Raw genomic sequence first — 6121 nt, 5'->3', positions numbered from 1 at the left:
ATGCGGGGCTCGATCCCAGGACCCTAGGATCATGACCTGAGCCAAAGGCACACACTTAATGACTGAGACACCCAGGCGCCCTCTAACCAGTTTTTTAAAGTTTATGACTGATAACTTTAATATCTAGATCACTTGTGCATCTATTTGTTATTTGCTTTTCTTTGCTCCTCTTTCTCAATATGCCTGGATATATATTTTTTTAATGGATTAAAGATTTTATTGTTTTTATGGTCATCTCTCATTTATTTCATTTGAAGTTTCTGGCAAAATTAATTGTAGAAAAAATACATATAAGTTGTATTATGTCTTTGTAGGCATGTAGCATAAATAACTCTCATATAGTTTATTCAGCATGTGCATACATTATAAGATTTTAGAAAAAGGTGTTAGAAGCCTATCAGATTAAATATGCTTTCTGTTGTTTACCCAGATATTAATAACTCTAGCTTTCCTATATAGATGCCATTCTATAACATCCAGAAGTTATTTTGTCTTTCATGGTAATTTTAGATAGGAGATAACTCCAGTGTGAGTTTCCCTGAAGTGCCTGGATATTTTTGATCATCTGTTAGAAATTTTGAATGAAATACTGTAGAGACTCAGGATAATATTTTCTTCCTTCAGATAGAGTTCAACCTATTTGCTGGTAAGCATCTATAGTGGGGGCCAATCATATTAATTCAACTGGGAACTGAGTTACCTTTTGGCCGGCTTGAAGTCTTGGTAAGATTTATTGTTTCTGGTTCACTCCCCTTCCAAGTGTGTTACCCTCCAAGTATCCCAAGTGAGAACTGAGGGGTTTACTAATCAACTTCTCCTTGGTTAGACTTGCTCTTCAGTTTTTCTCTCAGCACCATATGGCTGCTGAAAGCTCTTCTTGGCTTCTTGCTCTTTGGTCCTGCATAGGCTTAGAATTCAGTAATGTCCTAAATGTAAACCCTTGCATATCAGGCCCATTTTCCTGTGCCCCTTCTCCATGGAATATATTCCTCATGTCCTGGCTGTTGTGACACCTCTCATTTCCAATATTTGTCTCTCTTTAATAAGAGACTGCTGGAAACTCTCTTGCCTTCTTGCCTTTTAGCAGTGGCTCTCTTCCTCATTCTCTGTCTCTTTTCTCTCATTTAATGCTTGAGAGGATTAGGAAATAGTCTGAGAAGAATGTCACCTCACAGTAGTTGGGGTGACCTCTCCGCAATTCCCTTGTTTCTGATATCTTGAACACTAATCCCTACCTGCTTCAATAGCTCCCTGATGCCTTCATATATAGGGTTTCTTTTGTATTTATTTTCTAGCATTACTATTATTTTTAGTGGGAACATTGATTTGCTGTGAACTATTCTATCAGGGGCAGAATTTTAAATCTCTATTTGGTTTTAAGTTGGCAGACTCTAAGAGACTCCATGAAAACTGAAAAATTAAACTCTCTGTCACAGTTTTGGAAAAAGTTGGAATGAGGCTCCTGACCCATTTATAGGTGTATCAAACTGATGTTTCAAAAGAGCACATACATATTGAATCCTAAAATGTAGTAAAAAGGAGACTTAAAACATAAATATATTGTATCTTTAGGAAAAATTTACCAGAAAAACTGAAACAATAGAAGACAAAAGCAAAATATGAAAAATATATAAAAATATAATTAGAGAAGAAAATGATTTGCTTTACATTTTCTAAGATAATATGCAAGTAATTGGTGATCTTTCAATACCTTTATTTTGGATTGGCTTTTATAGAAATTCAGTTGAATCAACATCATTATAAGTGTGTGTGTTGGGGGGGCAGAAACTATAATTTTAAACTAAGTGTAAGTAATATCAGCCTGTCTCCAAGAGGGCCTTGACTTACACTTTAGTTTAAATACGGAATTTGGAAAATACATGACTTTATTAATGAATGTCCTAGTCCTTTCACTTTTTGGGGGGGAACTTGTGAACTGAGTGAGTTTAATTTGGGGACTGTTTGAGGAGAGAGGGAAGCAGGCAGAGAGATTGTTGTTTATTGGCTTCATGGTTTGATCTTATTGCAAGGTCTTGGTATCTTTCCACTTCTGTCCAAATCAGTAAGCAGCTGGCCTCAGATTGCTATATTCATTTCATCTTTAACCAGGAAAAGAAAGCAGAATTGTTTTGGAGAAGAGGAGGGAGGGTAAATCAGTGATCTAAAGAAGGAAGCAGGAAGCTCTAGGCACTAACAAACACAAGCCTGTGCTTCAGAGATAAAAGTACAAATACATAGTCTATATCTTCACAGAACTTGTAAACCAGAGAATGGAACAACAGCTGCGGAGCTTATAGTATTTGGCTTTCTACCCTAAACATAGGCACAAAGTAAAGAGCCACTAATTATTAAAGCTATTACCTAGAACAACCCCAAAAAGTAGAACATCTGGTTAATTCCACAAAAACCACAGTAATGAGTAGGGACAAGATTAGTATCTACGACATGCCAGTGACTACAGACTTAACTAGACATTATTGTAGGGAGGCCTCTTTTTCGAGTGATATCATCCTACTCTGAGGTGCAACAGCTGAAAAAGGAAAACAAAACAAAAATAACCCAGACATCCCTCCTTTTCTAGATTAAAAACCTGAGGAATCTGCATACTCAGCACCCAAGAGTTTTCCAGGGAGCCTGACTTAATTCAGCATATCAATGTACTGAGAAATACAAACAGAGACACATTTCAAACTCTTGTGTCCATATTTAACATACTTCATCTCTAAGTTAGACTTAAAGAATCCTGAGAAAAAAGCTGGGGAATAGTTTAAGTCATTATGGAATGGGATGGTTATTGACTGAAATAGTGATCAACCCACTGGCAAAATCACTATAGGGAAAGATTTGGTAGTATATCAATTACAAATCAGAAAAGTCACAACAAAACAAAAAACTTTTGATTTGTCTTCTAAAAATTAAAGAAGAAAAAGGTCCCCAATGGCTAGTTAGTCTTAAATTAGCTTTATGATATTCAGTGAAAGAATGGTAAACTTCCCTCTGGAAAGAATAAGAAATAACACAGACAAGTCTTCCATAACTGAGAACAAAGAAACATGAAAAATGAGACAGAAAATAATATTTGCCCTCAATACCAATGAAATTTCTACCTTGCTTATCGTACTGTCCTGGTACCACTTAAGCAACAATCCTTAGGAATGTAAAATATAGGATATAATGTATTTCAGTAAGAGCATAACGGAATTTAATCTCATGTGTAATATACTATTTTGGGGCATTAAAATATGTCCATTTGTTTTCTTTCTCTGTTACTTCCAAATTGTGAGAATTGAAAAAATAACACTCATTTTTTGTTTTCATCTTCTGATTTCCACAAACCCTTCCCAATGGGCAAAACTTATTGGAAACCATGGCCTGGGCCTGTTCATTTAGCTATGACTAAGATTTAAATCATCATACACTGGAGGCAGAAACTTTTGGCCCTATGTAAATTAAACAATACTAGGACTCAGCTCTCATGTCTCTTTTGACTTTAAAACACTCCTCCAAACTTTTACTGTGTTCAGGGCTCAATCTTTCAACTGCATTAACTGAGATATATGCTGTTGAGTCTTTACTTACTAGCAACATTTTCTCCAAATGTTAATTTTTGGAATCTGATCACCCTGGAAGTCTTCTCATCTCCCACACTGAGATTAAAATATAAGCTGTTTTTTACTGAACATTTTTGTGTGTATGCATTTGCTGTTAATATCATCCCATTCTTACATTTTCTTATTAGGTATATGATTTATGGTATCAACTGTTTTTGTGACATTGAGTAATATCTATTTGGCATAAACTAGATTTGGTTCAGGTGAATGTGTGGTTGTAGAGAATTGATTTGCGATACATTTTCAAATGTTTTATCTTTATTGACCAGATTCACTCAACCATTAACTGGTGGAGACAGGATTATTGTCCAGGCAATCTGACTTCCAGAGCTTTTACTCTTTACGAATTCTCAAAACTATTTCAAAAAAGAAAAATGTAAGTTGTTTATTAGATATTTAGTCTTTATTTCTTCCAGGTCATAAACTTAAAATAAAATCTTTTTCCTAGATTTTGTCAATTTTGGTTTATGTAGAGAATAGGTTAAGAATTAAAGTACAAGATCATATAAGAAAAATTTAATATTGGCTTCCATTTTGGAATAGGTGTTATTGTAGTTTACTTGTCCTTTATTTTTTATTTTTATATTTTTTTCCAGTCAGCCCAGATAAATTGGTATTCCTGATTCTTTGAGAATACTTTGTAAATTATTACAACATGAAAGTGTTCTGCTTACTTACTTAACATTTTTCAGAAAACATACGCACACACTCTTTCAGGTTTTAAGAGATTTTAGAATACTATACATTTAAATCCTCCTAAACTTTGCCCCCAGTACACTGAAATATAGGTCCAGAGTACTGACAGCATGGATAAGTAAATGTTTATACACTTTTTACTCTGAAGAATAGGATTTTAAAAATAAAATTCATCTTGAAAACTACTTCTAGTTGACTTGGTCAACATCAGTGATTACGTCTGGGCGGGCTGCTTACCAGGTGACTCACCCCCCTTTGCAATTGCTCTCAGTCCATGGTATCCCACTGTGGGTATCTACTTACACTCACATGGAAAAAAGGTTGGTAATGAATCACGAAACCCTGGAATATAAGCATACTTTTAAGCAAAATGCATGGGATTTCCCAGGGTTGAAAAAATAGTTTCTCTCCTATATCTCCTAAAATGTTTCTTTTTTTCAGAATGTTAGCTACATTATCCTTAAAATTAATCCCACCCCCATCCTTTCTCCATAATGTTCAGTGTTTAATTTTTCCTTTTAATTTCAGGAACATTCTATCTCAGCTTGGAATATTTTTGGTGCAGATGATGTAGTTTCTAATATACAGCCACAGATGTACAATAGTGGACTTGACAACAAGGGGAACAACATCGTTTCTTGACCATTTTCTGGAGCTACAGGGGACTTGCAGGGGAGGGGGATCTGTGCTTTCCTATTATGGGTCCCTTTAGCCATTTTCTTTTGAGACCAGGATGGACACAGGCAACCGAGGCCAGTTTGCAGGCACTTCATGGATTACTGAGGAGGCCAGTTTAATGAGCATCTTGTACCTTACAAGCCACAATCATTCCAGAGGTTAACCTTATGAAGCAATTAAGAAAAATCATCCCAGTATTGTGAAATGACCTAGAATCAGAGATCACTGGCCCTAACAAAGACTCTTTTTATGTAGAAAGTTAAGTATACAGTTGGACTTGAGTAAATAATAGTCTTTGGAGATGTGGAGATTGGCACATAGCTTAGCTCCAATGAAGCTGATATAATAGAAAGAAATAGAGGTAACTTTTGCCTCTGTAAGAACAAGGAAGGGACATTTGGAACTCATGAGACAATATTTCCAGTGTCATTTGAGGGATAACTGTCTCTTTCAAAGAGGAGATTACCTTGATTTGTTTTAGCTAATGCAGGAAATGCAATTTCCAAATTTTATCTATTATTTACTGGATATTGTATGCACCACAGGCAAACATAGGACAGAAATTGACAAAGAAGATGGGAATCCTGGATTGCTCCTTTGCATGCTAATGGCAAGTTGTGATGTGATGTGAAGAAAAATAAAACTCTTGATCAAAAACACAATGGAGTATTCTCTAACTGAAGAAAACTTTTCAACTTAGTGACAGATACAACTTTGTAATACCAGATTACAGGTTTCTTCAACTCTACATTTATTGTGGAAGTCTCAATAATTATATGTGCTATTGGGATTTTCAGTTTTTACTCCCCAAACCTTATCATAATTCACAACTCTTAATATCATTTTCTTATAAACTTAAAAACACATTTAAAAAAAATCAAAGACAAATTCTACAACAAAACATTAAAATTAAGGGTAATGAAACCTAGGTTTAGTTTTAAAAGAGAATTAGAATTTGAAAAGTGAATTTATTTTTAACTGAAATTGTATACTTTATTTTCTGAACGTTTTTTTCTTTTTCTGTGTAAGTGTATAAGTGTTTCCTTTAAGTGTATAACTTAATGATGTTTTGATGACTTTTTATTTTAAGGCTAAAAAGTTTTCCTTAATAAGTCTTGCAAAATCAATGGCCATAA

At 34.7% G+C, this 6121-nt stretch overlaps 1 protein-coding gene across 7 annotated transcripts in view; it reads right to left on the bottom strand.

Moving 5' to 3' along the window:
- The window catches only part of DLC1 (DLC1 Rho GTPase activating protein), a 394038-nt gene that overhangs the window by 330807 nt on the left and 57110 nt on the right, over window positions 1-6121 (bottom strand). The window lies entirely within an intron of this gene.

This window comes from Leptonychotes weddellii, chromosome 2, assembly GCF_054177405.1.
Source record: "Leptonychotes weddellii isolate Sample4059 chromosome 2, ASM5417740v2, whole genome shotgun sequence".
NCBI lineage: Eukaryota > Metazoa > Chordata > Mammalia > Carnivora > Phocidae > Leptonychotes > Leptonychotes weddellii.
Note: the sequence above shows the minus strand (reverse complement) of the source record. Positions and strands in the feature narration are given on the sequence as shown.